The following is a 27,419-nucleotide window of genomic DNA, read 5'->3' on the forward strand; positions in this document are numbered from 1 at the left end:
AGCTCCTAAACACAAGATTTCAAGCAACGGTTGGCGATACCTTTTGTGTATTCAATGTCTGTAGCATACGAAAGCATTGGGATGACTTTATTTTCGAAACTCTGACGGACCTTTTCGATGTAAACGTCTTAAGATATTAACAGTCCGAAAGGCAGATTAGGATATTTTGGCCCGAACGGATATCAGCCAGTATTCTGCAGACGATAAAACAAGCATGTCGACGGAATAGCCGTGTACATTTTTGACTCCTACACTGTGTCCAAGGTCTTGAAAACTTTGAACTCAGAGGAGTGGCTAAGTCTTGCTGGAGATTTCAAGTTCTCTATCATCCACTAAGTCAATTATCTCAGATTAACGGTTGCATAGTCCTATCAGCTAGCGTGTACTATCAAAATACTTTGTTGGGCGAGTTGGTACTTATTCATTATTAATTTAAACAGCGCGAACACGAAGACAAAGGACAAGAGACTACAGGAACACCGGAACAACTTGGAAAGTGGAAAGGACAAAACGTTTCTGGTATCACATTGCCATTCATGTGAAATAATCAAGAAGGAGAAGAAGAAGTGCACTCCTAAGTTTGACAGTGTTAGGATTTTGTATCGCCACAAAGAGAAGATGACGAGAGAGATAGTGGAATCATATTTTATTTCAACGGACAATAAGTGTGTCAGCAAGACTTCTCTTGCTCTTTCAAGTAAAGAGGTGTCTTTTTTAAGTGACTTTTTTGTGCAGCAGGTGAACCCAGGGATTGTTTCACGTGATTGTTTCCTTTTCCTCATGTTTGTTTTTTCTGGGCCTTGGAGTAAAGGGCTTAGGCATAGTTGTGAGTCAGCGCTTGTACTGTGGCTTTCTTTTATCTTGTCCTTTGTCTTCGTGTTCGCGCTGTTTAAATTAATAATGGAAAGCGTGTACTATATCCTTCATTTCACGAATAAGTTCTTAAAAGTGATGCTAGCATTATGCGTTCACCATATCAATGTACACGCTTGAAATAAATAGTGCTATCTTACCATAAGTGATAACAAAAAAGCCAGCCGATGCTTGTCAAATAACTCTGTGATGTCATCTGCACTGCTATAGGGGCTATGAGCCTGTGAAGATGTCAGTAGTCAACAATCAGGAACTTGACAAACTTATGAGAGAAATTAACTGGGAGTTCCTGAAAGCAATCTCAGTATTATGATTTCTTTTTTTTTTTTTGTCAAATTTTTCAGTTTCTCACACGGTCACCAGAAAACTTTTGCTGAAGAAAATAAGGCGTGACTTTAATGATTACATACAGACATGCTAAAGGATATCTTGTGTAACGATCTACTCTGGAAACGCTATAAACGTTGACTAGAAGATTAATCGCTATATTCCAAATTTAAAATGGCAAGAAACAGAGTGAATGCGTTCCTGCGTTCTTCGAAGCGTCGCAACTTTGCGCAGTTCAAAAATGTTTCCAATAACCGCGTCGGAACATGGTCCACTGTTAGAGCATGCAGAAGAAGAATAAACTTATAGTGTTCGCTGACGTCTTTCATGATGACGTAACTCAAAAAGCGTAGTCAGGGGGGAAAAAAACGGGGACGACGGCGAGACTGGACCAGCGCTAACAAGTTACGATGTCTAACCAACACGCCCAATCCTATTCACTTTTGAAGGCCATTTAATGATGATCCTGTTCATGTGGCCAATTCATTCGCAGCATTCTGCATGCGTGACACCCAACGCTTCGGTCGCAGCCTCAGCATTTCTCCCAAAAGTAACTCAAACGATAATCTACGGCATGATTATTGGCTTCAGGCGAAACAAACCTCGTGGCACCCGCGGTATTTTGATAGTAATGCTTAAACAAAACTTGGACGCGTTCTCCAGCATCATTTTTGTAATTGGATGCTTTCATAAACTGGGGAAATTTTTTTTTTTTTTTTTACCTGCTTAAAGACTGTTATTGCTATTTTCAAGAGCAGACGAAGAGATAGAAGCTCGAGAACTATGAATGCTATTTTTCCAACCATTCGCCAAATCCTCGAGAAACACTCGCTGATTGCTTGTCATATTTTCTTCAACAGAAGCTTTCGATCGTATTGCCACACCAATTTGGCTTTGCGCATGGTCGAGGCACAGCGCCTCTTCTTGAACAATTTTCTGACCTTCTCCGTACTGGCTTTGACGATAGTCTGTTTACTTTTTCACCGTAGACGTCGTTGAAGCATTCGACTCGGCGAATTTCACCATTCTATTTGAGAAACTCTACCTGCTGGGTTCTCGTGGTCCGTTTACGACCTGCCGGACAATTGTCTATCGGGTTACTCCAAGCTGTACAGTGTAGAATTGACTGCCGCAAGGAAAGCTCCGTTTTGTCCTCCCTCCTTTACAATCTGTTTGTTAATTACCTTTCTGACCAATTGCCACCACCACGATTTATCAGTATGCTGATGATACTGTACTGGTCACCGAACATATCAAATGCAGGGCAACAATTCGTACCTCGCAAGAAAGCATCACAGCCAGTGCGTGGTTTCCTAGGTACCGGATTCGTGTAAACGCCTCTAGGCAGAGCTCATGTACTTGCTTTCGATCGCCACATAAACAGACTAACTTTACATACTGATAAGTGTTATCCTTGTTGCGGTAGCCCTGTGCAATATGTAGACTGACTGAAATACTTGGGAGTGCATTTTGACGATGAGTAGGGCATCGCGCACTCATATCACGTATGTGTGTAATAAGCCTGGTAGTGTATCATGCCATTGTTTAATATCACAACTTTTGCTTCTTTTCCATCTGCAAAATGGTCACTTTTGCGCTCGCCTATAGATTTTACGTTACCCATAACCCTTTTTGGAAACTGCTCTGTGCGTCTTCAAAAACACGTACAATTGCGTACGTGCATCTTCAAAAAGCGTACAATTGCGCAGCGGTTCCAGATGACGTATTCTTGGTTGACTTCCTTGAGATGCTCCCTTTTCGTTTTCTTTTTGTGTAGACTTTCATCTCTTGCTACTTTTGAAACAGTGATTTAAGGAATGATGTGTCCCATGTCGTACTTTAAGAAAACCTTCGCGATATATTGTACTGCGCCACTCTACGCATTTTGCTAAACGAACTCGGGCGACATATATCCCGACTGTTCTAAATCGTCCAGACTATGACGTCCAAATCGATTGGTAGCCTAAAACTAAAAGACTAAAACACTCAATTTCAAAATCGCCTAGCATTACCAGCCAGATTGGCTGAGTGATCTCTTTCTTTAACGCCAACTTTTTCTTTTTGTTTATATTTATTGCTTTGTATCATCTAGCTAACTTGTTTTCTTCTTCGATTTTTTTATACACATATCTGAAGCACTTTTATCAGAAAACACAGATATTCACCGCCTGTTGCCGGGTTTTGAACAACAAGGCAATGTTGGCTTTGGCATACCCGGGAATTTTCATGTATGCGCTGCTTTGAGAAATAAATTATAATAATCAATCAATCAATATTTATTTAATGTGCGCAGGAACAACCATGTAATAATAATAATAATAATAATAATCAATCAATCAATCAATCAATCTTTATTTAATGTGCGCAGGAACAACCATGTGGTCTTTGTGCTGCAGCACAAAAAAAAAAATGAAAAAGCACAAACATGTTTACACACACACAGAGAACACACAAAAAAAGAAATAAATAATACATGAAATGAAACTGAGACGAAAAGTATCACGGAAATTAAGCAAACAATGAGTATCATCACTTATATACACAGTGAGAGAATGTTTGAGCACACCAGGAAATAAAGAAAAAAAAAAGAACGGTAGGTAGAATAATAATAATAACATATTATTATTATTATTATTATTATTATTATTATTATTATTATTATTATTATTATTATTATTATTATTATTGCTACTACTGCTATATATATATATATATATATATATATATATATATATATATATATATATATATATATTATTTTTTTTTTTTATTGTTCCATCTCTACCGTCATTGACTTCAGCTTAGGTGTGATCTGAGAAGTCGCAATTGCGCGACCATGTGTTTTCGCTTGATATGTTTTATCCCATTCATCACCCTATAGACAGCGTGTGGCGCGGCGACACGTGCGCTTGCGAGGTACTGATGGCCGGCCAGCGGGCGTGGAGATAGCGGTCGTGTGCGGTAAACGGATTCGCTGATCGCTCTGCAAGCTGCACCACGTGACTCTCCGAGGCAGCGACCCCGTGGCGATTGGATCGTCCTTGCCGATGACATCGAGGCCAACAGCGACAAGTAGGCCGTGTATGCTCGGCAACGCTGATGCACGGCGCCGCCCCAATCGAAGCCGAAATTGACACTCGGAGGGAACGGGAAAAACAGCGTCTCGCTGAGACGACCCTTCGACACACGGGCCGCCTTTTCGACACCCTGTCATCAGTACAAACCTAACCGCCACGATATCACCCGTCGACTAGATTATGGAGTTTGACGACCCAGAGTTCGGATAATTTCGATCACCTATGGCTCTTTAACGTGCACTGACAGCACGCGTCTCGCGCTCCGCCTGCATTGAAACGGAGCCGCCGGCAGGAATCGAACCATGTATTCTGGCTAAGAAGTCGAAGTCGAGCACCCGAAGCCGCTCAGCCACCGCGGCAGGCAATCTTCCACCTACCGGATCCAGCTACCTGCATGAATGCGTTTCAGCATATGCTCGAAGGTCGTCATACCCTTGGTCTTACTTTCTCTGGAAAACAACATAGCCGCTTATCTTGTGTGTCACTGTGGCTATTTATCTCTGGTAATGCGTTTCAATTGGCAGTCTGGCGCTCTCATCAGCGTACGGAAACAGGAAGTCAGAACCTTTCTTCGTGCAGAGTCTATCACACTTGTCTATAGAGCGCTCGGTGTGCTTCGTAGCAAATAAAGGGAAATCTTAGCGCACCGGCTTTGTCAATGGCGATGTGCTTGTGCTGTGAACTAAAGCGACTGAACTAAAGCGCAAGTGTTGTGAGTTTAAGTGAGTAACTACCTTATAATTTTACTTTACTTCTTCCGCATAGCACCGCTCTCTAGACAAATGCGATGGATCATGTACGTACTATACTCATTTTTCCCCTTTCACCCTCACTGATTATTTTTCAAAGTCCTGAAATTAATTGCCCGAGGAACCAGACGAGAAGAATTAAAGCTCTGTGGTTGGATCTTGGTCGGATTACAAGGATTGCGTTAACAGGTTTAGATGTGCCGAATCCCTGAAGCGCTCCACTTCGGCTTCCGTTCAATTCATGAGCCTCGCACTTGCTTATACGTCGATCCCTTTCAACCTGCGCCAGGCATGCGCGCACCTTTGATCGCGGCGGAGGGGGGCATTGCACCGCGAAACGAGGTTAAACGGTATGAAGTTGTCGCGTCTTTCCCGGTAACGCATGTCTCGTGCCGTCCAACTTGGAACCGCATCGCGCGGGCCCCCGTTCCGATAAACACTTAGCTGTGAGATCAGGATATGTGCAGCGTGGAGAGAAAAAGTACTGTTTTCGTAGTTTTAACGTCGAACTCATGGCTGCGCCCAATGACCGGGAGCCCTTTTAGGAGGCGATGCGGTTGTTGCTTGAGGCCCCCCGAGTTTGGCGGCAATCTCGATTACCACAGCATGCCCTATCCGTCCTCTCCCCGATGCTCCTTGACCCCGAGGGTGAATAATACCCTGTGTAGTGGGGCTTGATGATGCCATTTGCGGTCCGCTCACGCGCGTCTCCTATCGCACACGCTCGTGCCTCTGTCGGTGCAGGTGCGCCGCTTAGCCGGACTTTCGGAGTTACTTTGTGTCATGGGATGCCGATGCTCTGACACACGCGCCTTCTTCCGCGTCACGCCACGGCACGGCCCGAGCGCTACACAACGTATCCCTCCTTCCTCATTTATCGAAGGAGAACACCCTGTTCCATCCGGAGGCCGGAAGAACCTTATAGTCGACAGGTTATTATCCGTGCGGTGCGCAGAAAGAAATTCGCGGAGCTGCGCGTTTAACCTCCTGAAATTTCGGTCGCGAAACAAACACGTGGCGTGGGACAAAATAAATGCAATATTATGAGCCCGTAGCTTCCACTGATTGAAAAGTATGCTTATTCTGCTGCAAAAGGCCAGTGCGTAAGTTTATTCTCGTGCTAGGCGCTTAGGAAAACAAGGTCCTTGGAGAATCGGAAAATAATAGTCATTGCCTTTCGAGTGTCCAGCCTGCCTTCCTGTAATCTCCTATTGTCCTGACCTTTCGGTCAATTAAGCTATCTTTCCGACGACCGCGGGTCTCATTTCTGCGATCAGACTTCCTGGTCATCGATTGCGTTCAAAATTATCTAACCGAAATTTTGCGCACCGCTGCGACTGCACTACCTCAGCCATCATTATCGTACCACTGTCAGGGGAGGCCAAGACTCCATCGCGCTCTTCCTCGCGGTAACCCATTCACGGCAGCTTGGTTCACATTACAATGTAACTACAACAGAACTATTTCGACAGAAGCTTCGTTTCTTGGGAGCTTCACGTACTTGGACGTAACCCCAATGGATATATAAATTCTGCACAAGCCTTTTTTGTTTGTTCGTTTGTTTGTTTGTTAACTGGAATTTGAATGCGAACGTTATTCTTTCGCATATCGTAAGGTCACAACATAACAATCAGCAGATTTACCCGCAGAAGGATTGTATTTTTCTGCTATTGTTTGCCAAAAAGAAGAAAAAAACGCCCGATTGGATTTCTGTGCATTTTTCTTTTTTTTTTTTTTTTTCAGAGGGAGCGCCGCACAAACTTTAAAAGCAAAATTTTGTTATGCATCGGTTGGTTAGTCCATCTGCATCAAATATTCATAACATTACCTTACTATATATTCGATAGTGTCCTCACAAGTACTAAATGTGCTGTTCAAGAAAGCTGGCTCGATAGATACCCCACTGAAGCTAACATCAAGCCCGGCAAGTATAACAATGCCAGAGCTTGTACGAGTTCCATGCAAATATTACCGCCTTTCTCCCTCCAGCTTGCAGTTCGAGGTGCCTGCCATATAAGTGAAATGCGCAGCACTACATTCACGGAACCATGCCGAGATATGGAACAGCACACTGAAGATATCGAGGCCTGTCAGCCTGTTTCGTACTGTGCTGTTGCACAATGACCCTGTCAGAGAGGCACCGCATGAGGTGAGGCGGCGCACGCTAGTACGGCGTTTGCCTGCCTTTCGCGCTGCTTACTCCCCACGACCCTCGATTCGTCACACAAGAGTGGCGTAGTAGAGTAGCGCGTAAGAGAGGCACGCCAGCGCGTACGAGTGGAAAAGATGCAACGGAGGGGGCGAAAAAAACAGCAACGAAAAAAGCAAACGGGGAGCCTCGCGCGTAATCTCAAATCAAACATGGCTTCAGCTTGGAGCCGCAGTGCAGGAGCGCTCTCGAGGGCTCGGCACGCTTTGGGATGCGGTGGATGACGAGCGCAGCAGTGGTTAATGACTGTGTTTGGCGCTGTCGCTGCCTAATTGATGGGTCGGAGCTCACTGTAAACCTTCACCGGGCCAGCAATTACGCGCGGGGTAGCAAGTGTGGCCTTCGACCAGCGCAGTCCATCTTCTTTCAACGTGGCTTGCTTGTAAATAACCACACGGAGGCACTACTGATTCCTTCCTCGTTCCTTCAGCGTTGCTTAGCACCTATGAATTTCTTTGCGTTTCGTTTATTCGCTTTGACACCTTTGTCGTCTTAATGCATATTTATTTTTGATTGCTGGCTAGCAAATCCCCCCTCCTTGCACCTCTTATTGCTGTCCATAAGCCGTGGGAGCGCTTAAAATCAACGCTTTTCCCGACCCGCGCGCCAACAAAAGCGACGGAATTATGAAAGGGATGAGAATGCGAACGTTGTCAAACTTGTGGAGCCTACAGATACTCAGATTTAATTGGCCATAAGCTGCAATTTAAGATGATAAATTATCACCAGCGGCTACGCACCCTTCTGTTGCGCAACTAATTGAGCGAGATTTTCTCTTACCGCGTATTACGCTCTTGGGCACGAAGCGGATCCAATCCCCCCCCCCCCCCCCTTTTTTTTTTTTCGCAGTGGCTACTTATAAGTGCAGACTGCATTAACGGATCCCCACCCATTTTAATTTTAAATGTGGCGCCAAAAGCAAGAGGCAGGCAGACGATCCTTGAGACTGAATCGGACAATACGTTCGTCTCAGTTATTACTTTGTGTAACCCACTTGTTGTAACAAAAATATATTTTCATAATATGTGTAGCCACTCTTTTTTTTTTTTTTCATTACACAAGCAAGCATGGGTTGAATGGTCACTGGGAAAGGCAAACAAGGAACTGTCATGTGCAGCCTCCTGCTATCCGTTCCTTTTTTTTTTTTTTTTTTTTCCAGCGGCTGCTTCACGAACGACGCACATTGTTATGTTCCGCCATTGTTCTGGGTCGAAGATAAAAATAAAGCCCGGCTGAGGCGTTTTTGCTGATCACTGTTCGAACATTATCTTGAATCGAGACCGTCAGAGCACAGGCCCAAGTTTCAGGCCGCAACACTTACATACGCAAACCACAGTTATTGTTGGAGGCGGCCATTCTTTGCTTGCCCACTGGGCTGGAAACGTCGCACTAATAGCGCCGTTATCGCCTCCTCTGTGTCTCCGCTGAACAGCGCTGGGGCCAAGCAGCCAAGCGCCGCGCCCAGTAAAAGTGACCTACCCCTATCTCTGCTGCGCTGCTTAGTAGACTTATAGCGGGAACACGCATCCTGCCTGCAAGCACACCTCCCGCATGCAGTAGTCACCCGCAGCAGGTGGCGTTAATGTTCACGTGCGATGCTGGGAAAGAAACAAGCGCGCTCCGAGGACCCAGGATGAGGCCATGAAATGAGAGAGCTCACAGGGACACCCAGAATCTGACATTGCGCGTGAAATATTCCTTCTATCTATGGATCCTAATTAACATTTCACATTGAGCTTACAGGATCCACAGGGAGGATTCATGACGCGAGTTTTTAGGGGGCCTTTGTCCAGGCATCATTTCCTGCAGTGGTGACCATTCACGAAATCCTTCCCGCCGGGGTGGCGCAATGGTTAAGGCACTCGACTACTGTGCCCGAGGATGCGGTATTGAATCCCAGTCTCTGCGGCCGCTTTTCGATGGAGGCGAAAAGCAAGGCGCCCGAGTACCGTGCGATGTCAGTGCACGTTAAAGAACCCCATGTGGTCGAAATTTCCGGAGCCTTCAACAACGTCTCCCATAGCCTGAGTCGCTTTGGGACGTTAAACCCCATAAACCAAGTCAAACCAAACCATCCATGAAATCCATGAATCCGCCAAGAAAGTCTCATGCTCAAGCCCTGCGACATAAAATCTTCTTCAGAGTGCGTCCAGTGTTCATTCCATAGCGACAGCCACGAGGCTTTTCTATATAGAAAGGGTGCACTTGCTGTAGGGCGGACGAAATGTGAGCACAGTGAGCTCCTAAGATGAAGCATTCTTTGGGGCGAGTACCTGCGTGCTCCGTATGTGCAAGAAATAGGCAAAATAAACGTGTTATGAAAGAGGAAAAACAGAAAATATGGGTGAATAAACAGGATATGAAGAAAGTAACGGAGTCGCATTCCTCGCGTGCTTTGCACAGTCATATGAACGTGGCCTTTCACGCCAGAAGTGAAAGCAACTTTGACGCCCACCACGTAAAGTAAGCAGGCGTTACACGCTGCGTATTTTGTGCAGGCCAGCACGTTTCGGCGCACCTTCGCGTTGTGTTTGCTTTTGGCAATAAGCAGGGACTGGTGCCCGCCATTTCGAGGGGGGTTCTATGACAACAATCTGTCCGGACTCACGCCGCCTTCGCCCCTGTGAGATTTCTCGGTCGCCATAGGGGCACACGTCTTCCGCTCCAGTATTCTGCGAGTGTTATTATTCACTGCTCGAAACCTGCTCCTTGCACTGAAGCGATCGCTTAATTCGGTTGCGTACCTCACTGTTCCTTGCTACAGTCTTACAAGTAACATGCAAGTGCCAAATAAATGCTGGTAGGCTATGCTGGTTGCATCCATACACGGTATTCATGTCCATTCATGTCCATTCATGTCGGTATTCATGTCCACTACCATTCATTGAATAAATAAAGAGCAATAAAGGCTCATCGCATGCTTTTTCTTTTTTTTTTTCTTGCTTTCGAAAATCAATACGGAGCGAACGCGCCGCTTTTAGATCGATATTATCCCCAGGAGCCTCATTTTAAGACATTCTTGTTTCGTTTTATTTATAAGCCTTCATATATAGATCAACGTGCAGTACCCACGAAGGCGGGATTATTATTTTTTATTGCTGATGAGCGCTAGAAAGCATTCAACTTCGCTGACGCTCTTAGCCGCGCCGGAAGCTTTTTGATCCCAGAATTCCTCCTAACTCGACTCTGACTCGACAGCGTCTACAGCGTCTACATGCAAGCGAGTTAACTCGACCCGCTCCAAAAACTACTTTACTCGACCCGACGCATATACATGAACCCGAAAAATGGGCACTGTGACCTCAGAATTACAGGAGCGAATAAATGAGGCACGTGGCCTCAGGGACTCTGTAGCTCGAACCCAGCTCCAGGCGGCTGCTGACTTTCGAAAAATCAGAACACCGCATACATGAACTCAATCCGTATATACGTCTTCACGGAGTGCAAGTGCTGTGACAGAGACTTCCAATCAGCTACAGAGTAAAAATGAGGCCACTAGAATGGCGAAAATATTCAGTGTCTTGAGTTACGTAAAAAAAAAAAAAAAATGAAGAAAATCATTTTAATTAAAGAAGCGAGGACATTTTTTTTTTTTTTTTTTTCAGAGTTAGTCACGGAGACTCGAAGCTTTAGAACGGGAGCCTAAAAAAAGAAAAAAATAATACAGCCAGGTGAAGAAATAAGGGTCCACGTCTGGTTTCATGCGTTAGGAAATCGCTGAGTGTGTGAGCGCTAGCACTGACTGAAATGATCCAGCACATATCTGGCTAGACTTTTGCGGGGGCTGAAAAGTTGAAAGCGGTCACTGATGAAATAGCGCCTGTGGGCATCTTTCTACTTGTTGTCCGTTCCTGGAAGCTTGTTGGGGCAATTTCTAAACTAAAGGAAAGATTGAAAAAGGTTGGGTTGAAAAAAAAAATAAAAACCTTTATGCTCAAACACTACATTGTAAGGAATTTTTACCCTTACCTTAGTTCTTTCTTTTCAAAGCTGCGTATAAGGACAAATTGAGTTCCTTGGGCTTGTATAAGAGTAAAGTTTCACTATAAAGTGGTGAAAATGTGGCACTTACGAATATCGGTTCACAACCCTGTTTCCCTACGGCCGATGTAGCAGATTACATTCTAGATTATTTTGAAAGGAATGTGAAATGCCGGAAGTCACCATGACTAGTGCAGTGCGCACGCCAAAGCACAGAATGTTTGCGTCACGTCAAGGTCGCGACTTCATTCCCAGACAGCAGCGCTCGTGGCACTGTCAGCGCCTCCCGTAGATTGCATTTCGATGCGCGCCAAATACATTATTTATTTTTTAGCCGCGATATGGGAGGTCTGGCGTTCGAGGCTGTGATCTTTCGTCACTTTTACATGCCTTGTACGGAAGCCCAAAAGCTTTACCTACTACTGCCCTCAGGGACGAAATAATTCAGCAGCGGTGCGGAGAAGCGAGGTATTTATATCTATAACCTTGGTTGTGAAAGAGCGCTTCCAGTGAAGTGCGTGACCTTTCCGCTCGTGAATCGACTGACTCGCCTCCACCGCCGGGACACGTACTACGTACCACGGTGGCGTAGCATACCAAGCGCGTTTATCTGCTATAGTCTTTTTTCTCGCTCTTCTGTTACCTTTCACCCTTTCTTTGTTTCTCCGTCGGCGCGTGGCCCGGCCGCGCTCCAATTGGTCCCTCGCTCTGAGGTTTCCAGTGGGTCAATGTTTTTCAGGGCCGCGCGCCTACGCGGAATCAATGACGAAAGCCTGGACCGCTCGCCCTGTAACACCGAGTGCCTTTCGGGTGATGCGTTAAATGCGGTGCTTAACCCCTTTTGCTGCTGCCTGCGGCCGAAGAAGCGGACGGGAAAAACTGGGCGCTAAGCCAGCCTTCGAAATGTTTGCTAGCGCGAGCGAAACGTGATCTATGGCGACGCGGAGCGCAAAATGCGCCGTGCTTCCTGCCTTCGCCGGCTGTGCACGCACCACGTGGCCATTGTCATTCACTATCGTGGCTGCCCGGCTCGGAGCAGCCCCGACCAGTCCTCTGCCGAAAGAGTAACAGGAACAGAGGGATGTACACTGGCGGGACACGCTTAATCTCGGATGACTTACCACTCGTGTGGAACTCCGAATGAGGCACACACAGCTGCAGGAGTCTACTCCTAGTACTAGATTCATAGGCAGAAAATGAGATACTGGAGTCCAAATTCAGCTTCTTATAAGAAGCAAAAGGACGCGTCCTCTGCGGCTGATGTCAGCACCAACGCGTTTTAAGACGTTTTAAAGCGTGAGAAAAATACGAGATCGAAAGTATACGTCGCACGAGGTTACCCGGTGTACGACATGCAGCGAAAAATCCTCAAGTGCCTTATGAGGAAATGGTTTTTCGGCGGCGTTTAGACCCCACCTTCTTTATATCCAATGTCAGTAGTTTGCAAGGGGAGCTTACAAATTTCAGGGCGAACACTTAACTTTTACAGACTCCAGCCATTACTAAATCTCATCTGTGGCCGCGATATTTGCCGTCCTGGCGTTACAATTTATCCGCCTGAAGGTTTCAACGCCGCGAAAACTGGGGTAATTTGTCTGTTCGGCTTGTCGCGAAACGAAATCCTAATGAATGCTGACTTTCTGAATGAGCAGCGAGGGCCCTTGCGGCGCGTGCGTGCGCTACAGAATCAGTAAACACGGGCGCCGCGGATCATTGAAAAGAAGCACATTCGTCGCCCCTTTCATTCGCTAACCGACTGCGCCGGGAACACACGCTCTGACGCTCCGCGCGCGGAGGATGTCTCCTTATTAGAGCGCCGTTCCCTTGTTATGACTATTGCCTCTCTCGTGCCCATTATTTTGGAGGCTCTGGTTGTTTTTCTTTTTTTTTTTTGCTCTCCGCTCTCGCTGGCGCGGATCAGCCGGCAGATGCGCCCAAGAGCAATTACGACACCCGAGTCGGCTTCCCTTGGAGACCGTACGCGCGCATATCTCGCTGGCGTCGGGACGCGTGCATTAGGCGGTCTACGCCTAATTTCACAAGTGCCGCTGTCGTTCTGCGAACAGAGCAGCCCAAGTCGCGCAGCATGTACTCGCGCAGGACGTTTTTTTTTTTTTTTTTTTTTTTTTTTTTTTTTTTTTTTTTTTTCATATCGAGGCGTTTACTCCCGTTTCGCCGATCGGTGCGAGCCTTGCGCGGACCGCTTCGGAGACGCAGAAAAGTGAAGCGTACAGGTTTAAAAGGAGAGCGAAGAACAAGACCGAAAACAATTCCACGGAAGCTGGCGCCGCCCGCGCTGATTCACGGTTTGCGCAATCACAAGCTGCGCGCGACCGAGCCGCGGATGGAACTCAACGTGTCATCCTCTGCTCCTGTTGCGGGTCTCGGCGCAACTGTCTGGAATACTGCGAGATTAAGTGGTTTAGCACAATACACGTTCATTTTTCCTGTCGTGTTCGAATCAGTGCTAATAAAGAAGAAATTAATTGAAAAAACGCAAGCAAGTCCTTCTGCGCAATAGAAATTAGCTACAAATTAAATAGACTAGGAAAAATGGACCAGCTATGGCATTATCCTTCGAGCACTCTAGCAAGCTGTAGAAGGGTAGTCCGAATCACGCGGCTGCATTGTCCATGAAAACATTTGAGAACTTGCCGGAGTAACTCGAAATCAGACCGTGAAATCATGCACCCTGCTATCTAGAAGGAGATAGTGCAGATATTGCGTTGCTCATATATTTCGTTTCTTAGTCATGTCCTATGTTCAAATACGATGGTGGAAAATAAAGAAATGACCTGAGGTGGCTACAGACTTATTCTGCGTCCTTTGCCACCGCGCACTTCGCCCCTCCTTTCGCCTGTGTCGAAGCGCAGGCGTGGACCGGGCGTGCTCGGCTTCCGTGCCCAATTGGCCGCGTCCCAAAGGCGAACGGGGTTGCCTCGCGGCGCCGACCCTTGCTTGCGGAAGTGTACGGGCGCACGGCCCGCCGAAGGGCTCTGGGCGTCGTCGTCACAATTTTAATTCGCCCTCGCGTAACGCGGAGGCCTCTGCTCGAGGTGACCCCTCACGACGCCCCCACCTTCTCCGTGTTGAACATCGGCCTGCGCGACCAGCAAGAAGTCTGACGTTGCTTCTTAAACTCCATTTGATGAAACAGTTACTCCCAGCAACATGAAGCAAAAAAGAGAAAACAAAACGTTAAGAAACCGCTGTTCCCATCACCGAATCATAGAGGAGCAAGATATTCACCTCACAACAGCCCCCGTTTCGAAATAAATGTCCTTAATGATAGCGCGCCCTAAATATTGAAAATGGAGTTGCTAAATAGCTCATATTGCGCCTTCCGCGCTTCACTTTGCGACAGCTTGCTCCGGTTTTGTGACGCTAAAATGGCGGCCTTCACAATACTGTAGTGATTGCTCAACCAGCCCGAAAAGCAGACGGCGGTGCTAATGTCAGTGCAAGCTCACTTCCGCGTGGTGTCCTCAGCGAAAATCGCAACCTGGAGTCTGTTCCGGTTGAAGCCTTTGCCGAGGACTGTGCCCTGGACAACGTCTGTTCTCTTGCGGCCCAGGCGCACAGCAGCCTCATAGAAACGGCGCGTTGGGCACTAGCGCATCATAACTCGATTAGGTCATGTCTGGGTTGTTTAACACACTGCGAGAATTGCAGTGCGCTTGTTCTGTCTTCCGTGAAAATGTGACGCACTGCCGCATTTGAAGCTTAGGAGAGCGAGGGAGGGCAAATTTCTTTCCTTGAAGAAGCGAATTAAGTGGTTGCCGCTGTGGAGGCAGCAACTTTGTCTCATGCTCCACAGTTACGGGGTCCTATAACTGACCGCTTTTTGCTTTCTTGGCCTCAAATGTTCTGCTCGAGATGATCTGATCAATTTAGAGTCTTCGGAGAGGTTCACAGCGACCGAAATTTAAAGAGTTATCCAGTGCGTAGCCACTTCTTCTTCAGAAGAATGTGATTATCGCTCGACTGTCAGCAAAGAAGTGCAGGCTAGCTGGAACGGAAAAAAAACTAAACGTGTCACCCATACTTTAGTGTCGACTGGTTACAGCTTCTACTCTTCCATGTTCGGTGGCATCACAGCCTGGATGCGTGCCTTGCAACGGAGCTGGCCAATAGCGTAAAAGCGAAAAGAAAACAACTATGGTTTACTCAGAGCGAATAACCTAGAATTCTTTCGCGGTGCACTTGCAGTTTAATCTTCCTTCCAGCATATTTTTTTTTTTTTTCAATAGCTGCTTGAAAGAAGAAGAAAAGAAAAAAAAAAAGGTAAAATCGCGCACGGCCCAAGCTTTAAACTTTGCTGGCAACGCAGTCGACTTCGCAGCCCTGACTTAAAATAAAGAGGGGGGTAGGCTCAGCAGACCACCGTCCCAGACGTGGTGCCGCAACATGCGGAGTTTGTTTACACGATTTCGGCGCTGCTTACATGTTTCTCGAAAGCCACGGTCGTCTGGGGACGCTCGTAATAATAAACATGCAGCGGGCAGCGCACGTGCAAGATGACGAAGGCCCCCGCCCGGGGCGTAAACTCTGTGGGAATGGCGGCGGAAACTCTGGGTGTACTTCCGCCCGTTACCACCACCACTGCCGGAGCATCCGGGGCACCCTAAGGTACGCTCTTGAGCAGTGGCGGGCAGACACGCCGTTGGGCCTGATGTGCGAGGGGGAGTGCAGAGCGAACAGAGGTACGCCGTCCAATAAAAAACGCAGCAAGAGCGCAGCCTTGACTGTCCTCTTGCAGGCCTCCACTAGCGTGCGTGCATTTTTGACGTTCGCAATGCGCAGGGAATGAAGTAAGATCACGGGCTGCCAGACGATAATAATTTTGTAATGCAGCTCTTCCCACGAATCTACAGACATGCCGGACATGCGTACGGGAGAACCAAGTGAGCATGAAAGGTGGGAGAAAAGAAAAAGACGCCAACAAACCCGGGAACTCAAAAGAAAGGAGAGAATGAAGGGTTACGAAGCAAAGGAGGTGTTGCGCTTGCTGACAGGTGACGCGATTAGGCGATGGATTCTGCGCGGCGCCACGTCGTCTCGGGCAGCAACGATGAAACGGCGGCGAGCCATTCCTCGAAAAGAAAGGAAGGTTCCCAGACAGGACCGAGATCGTCGAGCGCCGCCCGCTGCACGAAAAGGTGTTGCCACGGAACCGCGATCGCGAAGGCGTTGCTCACGCCAATAACCCGTTGCCCTTGGCGTGCCGCGCGCTCGGCGGTGTGCCTTTCAATGGCGGCCCACTGTCATGGGACTTCGATCGCTCGGACCGCGGCTCTTCACGGCCGCCTATCTAATTTTGCGCGTCGCGCACCTGTTCTCCGCGGCTTCTCTTTCTCGATTTCGCTCTCCGCCCGGCGCGCACGAGTGCCGCGGTGACGCTAAGTGACGAAACAAGTCGGTCCTGCCACGCGGCGTGGTCGATTGTCCGGTCGGCCGCCGGTATGCGTTCGTGGCTGCGTGTGCGCACAACTGACCAGGGCAAAGCCGACTTGCGACGTCGTCGGTGCATTGGTCAGGCAGGCGCGCGCCTTGCCGCCTTCGGCGTTCACCTGTTCCTCCAGTTTCGCCCATTGCCAATTCTCTTGTCAGACTCGGGAGCGGTGGACCACTGGAGTGAAGGGGTGGCGCTGGGACCGCGAGGCGCGCGCGTGACTCGTCGCGGAGCGCAAGGGAGGGTAGGGCCGCGCTCGGCGGGTGTTTTCTTGGCATGCTGCCCGGCTCCCAGCCCCGGGACTTTTAACGCTCGGACGCTGAGTGCGATTCGGTGTATACCGCGAAAAGCTCGAGAGGGACGACGCCTGGGTGTTTGATTTATTTCTTGATTTTTTTTTTCTGTCTCTCAGTGCGGGAATGACGCTGTCAAATCTGTCATAGCGGACCGTGGGACCGCGCCTCGTCCCGCCGGCGCCGTGGTGCTTCTTCCTTGGGGAGGGGGAGCTTAAAGCGCACTTAAATGCTCGCCGAGAGTACCAGAGGAGCGTCTCCTCTCGAGCGACGTGTGACACAAGGACAAGTCAACCGGTACTTCACCTGAATAAAATTGCCCCCTGCAGCGTGTCGCTTATGACCGTTCCGTCTGTGCCAGCACGTTCCAGCAGTGAGAAGCAACGCGGGTTCCGAAAAGCGTTAGGGACATCCGCCACCTATTTGTTCGAACGCGAATATCATTGCGACTGGCCGACCTCTTTGTAAGTGGCTGTAGTGTATTTGGCTATTGTGATGAGCCAACACGTGGTAGCCGGTCCATTGAAAAACAAAACCTACCCACAGGTCTTTAGCTCATAGGAGCGGCTCGTGTTCGTTGACGTAGGCTTTATTTCTTTGCCCAAAGAGGTGCTGAAGAGTGGCCTTGGTACTTTATCAAAACGCGTCACGCAAGATCGCGATGATCCGGATAAAGTCGTTCGGGTGTAGTCCATAAAATAGCTTTTAAATTTAAATTTCGGTTAGATACATTATATTTGCTGGTTACTTTCAGTGCGAAAGTGCTACTGCAAGGGTTAAATTGGAAAACTGCGAGGTATCTGGGGATGCCCCTACCTTTCACCTTCCCAGAAAAAAAAAAAAAAAAAAAAGCCTTTCGGCGGGGATTTGAACCCAAGAATTTCTCGTGGGAGCGAGTATGAACCTCACAGCTATCGCCGCTTTTTTTTTTTTTTTTTGTTATTCTTTATTGCCTGCTTAGGCAATACCCCAATAATACAGATCACTATGATCGTCGATGTGGTTCAGTGGTTAGGCCGTTCGACTTCTGTGCCCGAGGATGCGGGATCGAATCCCGGCCACGGTGGCCGCTTTTTCATGAAGGTGAAAAGCAAGGCGACCGTGTACTATCAGATGTCAGTGCAAGTTAGAGAACCCCAGGTGGTCGAAATTTTCGGAGCCCTTCACTACGGCGTCTCTCTTAGTCTGCATTGCTTTGGGACTTCATAAACACCATAAACCAAAACCGGATCGCTATGCATCAGAGCCGCAGGAGAGCACATAGTCATATTTAAATTTCCAGGATCAGTTCTTTTTTGAAGGTACTCTGTACGGTATTCCAATGAAAGATGGCCTCCCAACAATCAATGAAGGCACGTTCATCTGTTTCTAGTTTCTACACAAAGGGCAGTTTGTCGTCCACGGTACGAAAACTTTCTTCTAAAATGATTTAACAGTAGATCTGTAAGCGATCACCCCGCGTGTTTGACTGCCACTCTGTCGCGCTTTGCGTTGCATGTCGTCGTCGTCATCAAATTCCATCCATGTGCAATGGATCCAGAGCACACGGCCATCGCATTGTCCTCTTAAGGTGCGTTAAGAGGTCCCGAAATAATAGCAGCCTATCAATGGCGTCCCCAGTTACCAATTTAGCCGATTTTTCTCTGATGTCCGACTTTGTAACCCTAGCCTCGAACCGAAATAAAACCTAACATGCTTTCGCATATACTTCGCATTTGGCCAAATTAGCTGATTCGACTGTAATTTTTTTTTTCTTCGCCAGGCTTCCTACGTAAGTTAACTTTGTCCAAATTTCGAAATAGAAACTCTAATTGTGCGAAGCTAAACGTCACTGATCGGAAACGCACAAGAGCACATACGTATACGCCCAGTAGCATAGACGGACATGCATAACTTTTGTACTGCCTTTTCCTCTTGATGGCTCAAGACAGCGTAAGCCATTTTAGCTCCGGTCAGTAGTTGCTGCCATCTTGATGCTGCGTTGCTGACTCTTTTCTAGGCTGCTGCCGACTGTTTGGCGATCTCTTTGTAGCGCGCACATGCAGAGGGAAAGCGACCTCTTTTGCGACCAACCGCGGCTATGGCGTTTCGCTACTGCAGAGGTTGCAAACCTGCCGTGGCGGCCGCGTTTCTACGCAGGGGAAATTGAAAATCTATGCACCCACGTGGTGTGCTGTGTCAGTGCACGTTTAAAAAAAAAAGAAAAAAAAACCTTGTCAGTTGAAATTAACCAAAGCCTTTCTCCACTAAGGCGAGTCTCATTACCTCGCCTCAGCTATAGGACAAAATAACGTATACTATTTTCCTGCAAATTTAATATTAGTCTTAAACTACATGTGAGGCCGTGCAATTTATAAACGTTTATGTGACAATACAGCTAAGACGTCACCTCCCCTCCCTACACGTGAAAACTGCCCGTATGTGTTCGGATGGAAAAAGGCAAACGGCAGTTTAGAAAAAGCAGTTCCTTAAAGATAAACGGACAGGTAGAAACCAGCCTGATATCGGTAGTCGACTAACAAGTGTTTGCCTATATATGCAAGAGAAGAATAGAGTATCCCGCGTTACACCGCGGCCCCGTCGTCCGCCCTGGCAGAACGTTCCATCTCGGTCGGCCAGACGCATTACAAATTGATCATCCGTACAGGGGCTCCGCGGGAGGCAGACTGAAACAAAGGCGACGCCCAATACGTGGCGCTGCAGCGAGCCTTGTGCTCTGACCCCGCTTCAATCACCGGCCGCGACGGAGTAATTAAACTTTTCGCTGACGGAATGACGGCCCGACGACAAGCCATTGTGGCGGGAGACATCGACTGCGAAGCACAACGGCGGTTCAGCGATCGCGGCACACGTGCTCTGCGTCTCTCAACGCCCCGCGCGGCCGAGAATGGAGCGAGGAGCCGGCGAATTTGAGCAAACAGTTGCCTCGCCGCCGTCTCGTGCGTGCGGCTCTGCGGGTCTTTTTCTGCTCGTGTACACTCCGCAGACAACCGAGCCTTAACTGCCGCTGGCACGAAATGCGTGGGCGCGAGGTCTGTGCGCGAATGAGCTTCTGGGCCTGTGTAGCGAGGGGGAGACCACTAACATTTCGCGCTCCAGTTGCTCGTCTTTAAGAAGCGACGTTCGTTAAGCGCTTCCTTCTTCAGATACAAAGGCTGTAAACTTTATTAATTAAGTTTACTTGGAAAAAAAAAAGTATACATATCAGGCATTCTGGGGTGGAAGATGCGAGTAGTTTCGACCACTACGAGTAGTTTGTCATGAGCCCATGTCATCAGTGACTAAATGAAACACTGTACTGCACGACCCCGTGCGCTTCTACATTTCGCCTCTATTAAAAGGCGGCCGCCGTTCCCGAGATGGATCCGAAGGTTTGACGCCGAACAGAAAAACGCCTCATTGGTCTATTAACTAGTATTTGAAAACGCAGGAAATACTTACACCTTATGTCTGTCGAGAGCACCGTATGGTAGTCATAGGGGCATGGACACCTGCACAAGGTGAAAACGGACGTTAGGGGTTCATTTCCAGGTGGCCCTGCTCTTTCTTATACTATAAACGAAACACTGTTAGAGTTCAAAACTTCACAAACGTGACCAAGGCAAGTGAAGTTTCCAGCAGCGATGCCGAATGTTTCAGTGGCAAAGACATCGGGCTAATTGCAATTCGTTTTGACGCGGACAGCTTTGCAAACTCCAGCCCCGATCCAGTGGCGCGAACTCTGGCTCGCACAACAGTGCGCGGTTTTAGCGAGAGTAGAAGTAGACCGATGCATGAAGTGAAGCAACATCTCGTGAGATGTATTATACGGGGCCAACATAACATGTTCCGTGCATTATGTCTCTCCAGGTCCCCTGCATGCCTTCACGTGCGCTGCCAATTCATCCCTCTTCGCGGTTGCACCGGATACGACGCGGTGACGTCGGTTGGACTGGCCCTCCCTTATCTCTTCCCCGTGAGCGCGCGCGCGGTTCTATCTAGCGCGTGATTGATCGGCGCCTAGGCCTCGCCGGTTACAAGCAGCGTGGTGCTCACGACTCTATCGGTTTGGTGTTTTTCTTTTCCACTTCGTTCTTGCACCACTTTCGCAAATGACTGAAAGCACCTAGTATTTTTGGGTGTTTTGCTGTAAAGGTGAATATCCAGCACGATCATTTTGAAACTGCCAGATACGTGACGTGACACGACGTGCTTTGCGTTAGTATGCGCCAGACAAGAAACCTGAGCCTCCTTATACGGTGCACGGTACCTCGGTTCATTGATGTGCCCATCCATTAATCGAAAAGGAACAGTTCTATTCGCATTGCTTTTACTTCCTCGATGAGAAAATTGAAACTGCGAAAATATCAAAGTCGAACAGTCACCTGCACAAAAAGTTCCGCTCTTACGGGCAGTTAAAAGAAAATGGCGACGCAGAGTTTCAGACTTTTCCGAATTGCGCCCACGTAGAGGGCGACAAAGGGCAGCAGGGATTCCGAAAGAGACAAACAGCCGATGCTTGCTACAGCATGATCACTTGAAGAAGGATATCGTTCTCTGTGTGTGTGTGAGGTGGGGAGAAGCGGGACCGGACATTCCTTTGCCACCTCCCCCCTTCGGGATCTCAAACTCTGACGCAACAAGATAAACCTACCAAACAAATCTGAATGTACTGATTTCCCTTAGCACAGACGCGGTTGACACCTCCGCCGCTGACAAACTCATTTAGTCATAACTAGATCGCTATCGCCATAGCAGAGAAGGGCCTTTAGCTAGCGCTTTTCAGTGCGGGCTACCAACGGCTCAATTACGCTAGCAGAGTAGTGTTGGAGAACATTTCTTGCCCGGAAACAGGATTTGCAAGCAAATTTCTCGCGCCTAGAGCAGTGGCCCTCGCACAACGAAATGAACATCGTGCAAGCGCGAGAGGAGTGGAACTACTCAAACTCTCTTCTTATTGACAGTGTCAGCCCATCCTCCCGCCCGACTGCTTCGAAAAGAATCGCCTCCGAATACAAAGCATCCACCGCGGCCACGCGAATAGCAACAAGGGAAGCGCAGCTGGACTGTCGGTATAGTACGCACACGTGGGTGGCGGTATTGGATGAGCGCCGCGGATCTATATCGGATACTACCTGCAGCGGCACTTCGCGGAAAGAGTGTGGGCTGTCGCATTCCTCCTTTCCGAGTTTCTGCTCTTTTGGGAGCGCTCCGTTCGATCAGAGTCAGCGGCCCACGCACGAACCGGGACCTTTCCGTGTCGGCCTGGTATATGTTCACCCTGTTGCCGGGCGGCACGCCACAAGGCGTTTTTTCGTGACCGCTGCCTTCGAGATAAGCACAGACTGCGTGGCGGAACATTTGATAACTTAGAAGTCTTTAGACGCCAAAGGTGTTTTTTCGCGCACATCTTTTTTTTTTTTTTATTATTCACAACACTGAAACTAAAGCAGGACTAGCACCGCGAGTAGACTACAAATGCGTCGAAAAGCGCATAGATATGAGCAGTTATGACAAACCTCATATGCGTAAAACTCTCAGCGCAAAGAGAACAGAGACAAGAGAGAGCAACGTCGGCTTTTCATCTCGCAACTCCCACGTAAGCCCCTGCGGCAGCACACGCCTTGTGCAAAAGAGCTTGTTTTTCAAACGAGAGAATGAATGCCGTAAGGGAGCACTTGGGATTCGCGTAAATTATGTGGTTTAAAAGCGGTCACAGAAACCTCAGACTGTGAGAGCATTTACACATTCCGTTCCGGCACTGCAAACTTTTCAAGCAGGCTCTCTCTGTAAGTACCTGTCACTTTTGTTCTTTCTGCCTTTCAAACGCAGCTCCCGCGGGTCCGTCATGCGCAGAACTATAAATTCGCTGGTACGCAAGAGAGGCGCATGCTCGCTTTCGGCCGGCCTCGGCTCCCATCTCCAGACCCACCACCAAATTTCTGGGTGTCTTTGGTACACATTTAGCAGAGGCCGTGGTTTGAACGAAGCCTGTCTGGATGCTTTGAGTGGAGTCCGAGCCGCGGTAGCCATGTGTAAACTACACGCTCGCAGGCGCACGCAAGCAGGAGAGAGCGACGGCGGCTCAGACAAGTGCGCGTCGGCTGCACTTTCGCTGAGCGGCTGTTTTTCGGGGAGCGGGCTGACTTCCTCTAAAATTAGAGTTCGCCGAACGATGGCGGCCAGGCACAGTCGACGACTCCTCTGGCACCTTGGCGGCTGCACCTTTTGGCGTGCCTTCGGAGAAAGCGGCGCCGCCGACCATGGTTGCGCTTTACGGCGACACGGGGCGCGCGGGGGTGGCCGCTGGGTTTGCACAATTTTCCGCATGCGTGCGGAGAACACTTGGCCACAGGGCGCGCACAGTTTCTGGGACCCGCTAGTGCGCTTTCGACTTGCCGAGAGATTCCATTTGCTGCTGGCGTAGGTTACGCACACGTGAGAAGGACGCCACCGCTGTCAAGACTGGCCACGCCGTACTGTGACAGGAGGCTTACGGGCGCAGAGCACTCGAGCATTCCACCCCCGGCTGCTCCCTGTGACACTGACCCGCCGGTTATCGCTGTGCTCAGATACATGCGTGTGTTTGCGCATGTTTATCTTTGGAGACTGTAAATGATTTTTTCCTCGCCTCATTTTGAGGGCCTTGTGTTGTAATGTCCGTTCATTCTCTTCTCCGCCAGCCCGCCCGCTCCTAGACTGCTTTCTGTTTTCTTTTTCTTGTTTTGTTTTTTTAATGCACACTAAATGGTCTCACCCTTCGACAAACCGCTGTTTGTCCCTTCAGAGTATGGACGCTGCTTAGACAAACTGTACTGACCGTCAAAGGAGAACGTAAACTTTTTTTTTTTATTTGCTCCACATATTAAATTTAAACAGTAATTACCTGAAGCTGGAATGCGCGTAAACTTACTCGATAGTCTGTCTGGAGCTCTACGCGGGCTCGGCCCGCGGGCCGAGTCGGAAAACGCTTTGTTGCCGGGCTTGGATCGGGCCCCGGCTTGAAGTTGCGGGCTCGGACCTGTACATAGAATGTCAGTACCCGGCTTATGAGTCAGTATTACCGGGCTGAGAGCACTTTGGGCTTTCTAGCAGCGGCACAAATCAGATAGGATCACTGTGCGGGCTAAGAAGAAAAAAATACTCAACAATTTACTTACTTTCTGGTATTTCGTGTAGATGCATTTTTCTCGAGCAATAGAAATTGCAAAGAATGCCGTTGTTGTTGTTGTGGCCATGTTGTGCATAACATCTGGGGATAGAGCTAAACCTGTGGCAAACTTTTCCAGAAAGTAATTTCGTTGACTTCAAATGAGAGAAATATTAACTATGTCATCTCTAGGGCCCTATTGAGAAAGAACATATGGTTTACTTAAATAAGAGTGCGCCAAAAAGGGAGAGGGGGGGGGTGGTGTATTTTTTTTTTTTTGCACATTCCTATTCCTCCATGCACAACCAACTAGCCCCTTTTTAAGCATTGCTGAAGGTGTTTTAGGCCGTTTCGGTCCTTTAATACACAGGGTACATAATAGACAACAATAAACCGACGCTCTTGATTTTCGTCTCCTCCATTGAAAAACTGCCAGGCTGGGCCAGCGCAGCTGCGAATTCAATTTTCGAAATCTTACTAGTTAAAAAAAGAACTCTTCGGTACGGCTGCCAGGACAATTTAGTACTTAGACGTTGCGGACTGTAGAAAATGACTGATTAAAAATATAGAGCTAAGGCAATGTAATTAATTACGCGTGCTTGTAACGTTTTTAATTTGGCTTATTAGTGCATCAGAGTTAATCAAAGGGATAATTCTGTTCAAAAATCCAAGCAGCCGAATCTGCCTTATGCTCTCTTTTGTGTTTACCGAACAATATCCTTTCTTTTTTTCGGGGTTATTGCGATTTGAGCGCCTTTTCCGTCCACTTCTCGAATTGTGTAGCAGGAGTCCACTCACCCCAGCATTGGCAAAAAAAGTCCCATGTCCTTATACGAGTTTTATTATAATTTTTTTTTCTGCACAAGATTTTTTTTTTTTTTTTTTTTGGGGGGGGGGGGGGGGGGGTTACGAGACCCTATTCCCGAGCATCGCTGCTGTTGCTGCTTCACAGTGAGCAATTTACCTCTAAAACTGCTGCGGACCGAGCCCGAGAAGTGTCTTGGCAACACCCGCCGTAAAGCTTGCCGGGCTTGGGCGCAGTACGAGAGAGGACCCGGGCTTGCAATTTGAGCCTCGACCTTAGGCCTGTGCAGTGCTCTAAGCTGGTCGCGCTTTTCTACGCGTGAAGCAATAATTGATCATATTCGTAACAAGGCGTTAAACGCCAAGAAGCTCAAGTTTTTTTTTTTGTTTTTTGTTTTTTCATGCAGCACATATTTTTATTATATATGAAAACCACTCCCCCAGAGCGAGCGCTACGAGACCGTCAATAAACAGCGGCAGGCTAAAAGAACTGAGAGGAATAGTAGTTATGTTGAAACTGCTCCTTGCTGTTTGTATTTTGTTTTTACTCCCCTCCCTCCCTCCCTCCCCCTTAGGTTTCAGTTGAACGAAACAATAAGAATTGAGATGTCTGATGCAAGTCCGGCATTGTGGGCGAGAAGAAGAGAAAGAAAGGATTCTAGAACGTGGAAATGTCCATGTATATGTCCTTACACCTTGGCCAATGTGGGTATGTACCATGTTTCAAAAGGCCAAAAAGAAGATGAACTAGATAATCGTAGCGGTGAACTAAGCCAGTACCAGGGGAGCATGCAATTTGTAATTTTCATGGGTGACGAGAGGCGCAGCCACCACACGTGCGTTATTCGAGCATGGTGCCACAATATGCTCATCAGCACCCCGGCGCCGCATGTAATCGCGATTAACCGCCATGTGCGTAGGTCTCATGTTTGCATTTGAGGGGTGTCAGAAAGGAGAAAGGAAAAGGCAACGATCCGACTGCTGTGAAGAGACAATAAACATCACGACAGAAACACGGATACCAGCGATTTGTCACCGAGTTGCCGTGAACTGACCCCATACATTATCATTCATTACTCGTCCACGTCGGGCATCACGTGCAATGCTCTCGTTTCTCGACCGTCAGTTGCAAACCAGAGGGATGCCAGAGAAATAAAAAAGAAAAAAATAAAATAAAACCTGTTCTCGAGCCAGACTTTTTTTTTTTTTTTTTTTCTATTTCGTCTTTTGTAAATGTACCATGCTAGTGCGTCGTAAAAGCGTCTTTCGACTTCGCTGAAGAAACCTCGTAATCGCCTTGAAACATGCACGAGCACATCCGGGTTTGACTTTTTCCCTTTTGCACTTTGCGAAGCAACCTAATGAAACAGCCTCTTCAGACCGACGATGAACCCATTGATGATAACAGGCGTGCGAAGTAGATAACGCGGAAAAAATGCATGGTAACCTGAAACGAACTTGACGCTTGGCGAAAATTTGGGGCGCGAATTTTCGCGCAGTGATGGTAAATCGTGCTGTTTTATACCAGGATGATGTCAGACTGAGGACTTCTTAATTAATCTATACGGCCGCGGCTCTGAAACCTGTGTGAGAGACCCCTGTTACGAGTACATCTGCGCATATTACTTCGTAGGCAAAGGCTGCCGGTTTCAAAAACGTCTCCATTCTTTAAACCGTTTTCTTCCCATTACGGAAGCTTGACTTAAAGGCGCTCTTGGTACAGACACAATGAACAGTTTGTGGTCAAGACTATACAACACCACTGCTCTGGACACTTTCGCTATACTCTATGAGCTAGCCTTCAGCATAGCCCGCTCCATTGCTTATAACCCTCGAGAGGCAATAAGGAGAACATTCATTGTCTTTTCTATCTACCAAGGCACAAGTATACGTTAGTTTCTTTCGTAATACCCTGTCGGCGTACTCTTGTTGTACCAATTTCACTCCACGCACCTGGTCCCTGTGCTTGGAACTTATCAATTTCGCATCATGATTCCATATTTTCTTGGTTTCTTGAAGGTTTTTTTTTTCTTTCGGCGTTTGTTTGGCCGTCGAACGTGGGAAGTCCGCCGTAGACTTGTTTACCTGCATCACCGACGTGCAAAGGATGGCATATCGGCGAAGCCCCATTTACCAGGCTATTACTCCTATCACCGCGCCGAGCTAGGTAGGGCTCATTTCTACTTGCCATGCAGAAACGCGTGCAGAGAACAGATTACAGCGGCGCAGTTTGGTCACGTATACGCTGCCGTCACTCCTCCAAAGAGTCTGGACACACTGTGCTTGCCTTTCCATTCTATAGAGGCATCACCAGCGCGGTCGGACCACGTAAATTATCGAAATCATGACCTTGTCTCTGTGAGACCTTTTCCTCGACGAAAAGCTTTTTGAAAACGTTTATCAGAAAGAACGGGAAGAAGAAGATGGCTACTCGGTATGAAAGAGCACTGAACAAGGGTATAGGGAGGGGGGGCTCAGTTCGCAGGTCGAGCGAACGTTTCGACAAGTGGAGTTGTCTTAGTATG

General features: G+C 48.0%; 1 protein-coding gene across 5 annotated transcripts in view; it reads right to left on the reverse strand.

Annotated features, from left to right (window-relative positions):
* Nucleotides 1-27,419, reverse strand: part of LOC146206494 (fibroblast growth factor receptor 4-like) — an 85,115-nt gene that overhangs the window by 50,951 nt on the left and 6,745 nt on the right. For 2 of the 5 annotated variants that reach the window (XM_084591216.1, XM_084591211.1), the window contains exon 2: nt 20,403-20,452. The exons of 1 other annotated variant lie outside the window; for it this stretch is intronic. The gene's annotated coding sequence lies outside the window, so the exon portion shown is untranslated. Of the gene's footprint in view, nt 1-20,402; nt 20,453-23,826; nt 23,962-27,419 lie in introns of all 5 variants that reach the window. 2 more of the 5 variants (XM_084591213.1, XM_084591212.1) reach the window with 2 other exon arrangements.

This window comes from Amblyomma maculatum, chromosome 1 (assembly GCF_055883805.1).
Source record: "Amblyomma maculatum isolate TAMU_Amacu chromosome 1, ASM5588380v1, whole genome shotgun sequence".
In the NCBI taxonomy this organism is placed as follows: Eukaryota; Metazoa; Arthropoda; class Arachnida; order Ixodida; family Ixodidae; genus Amblyomma; species Amblyomma maculatum.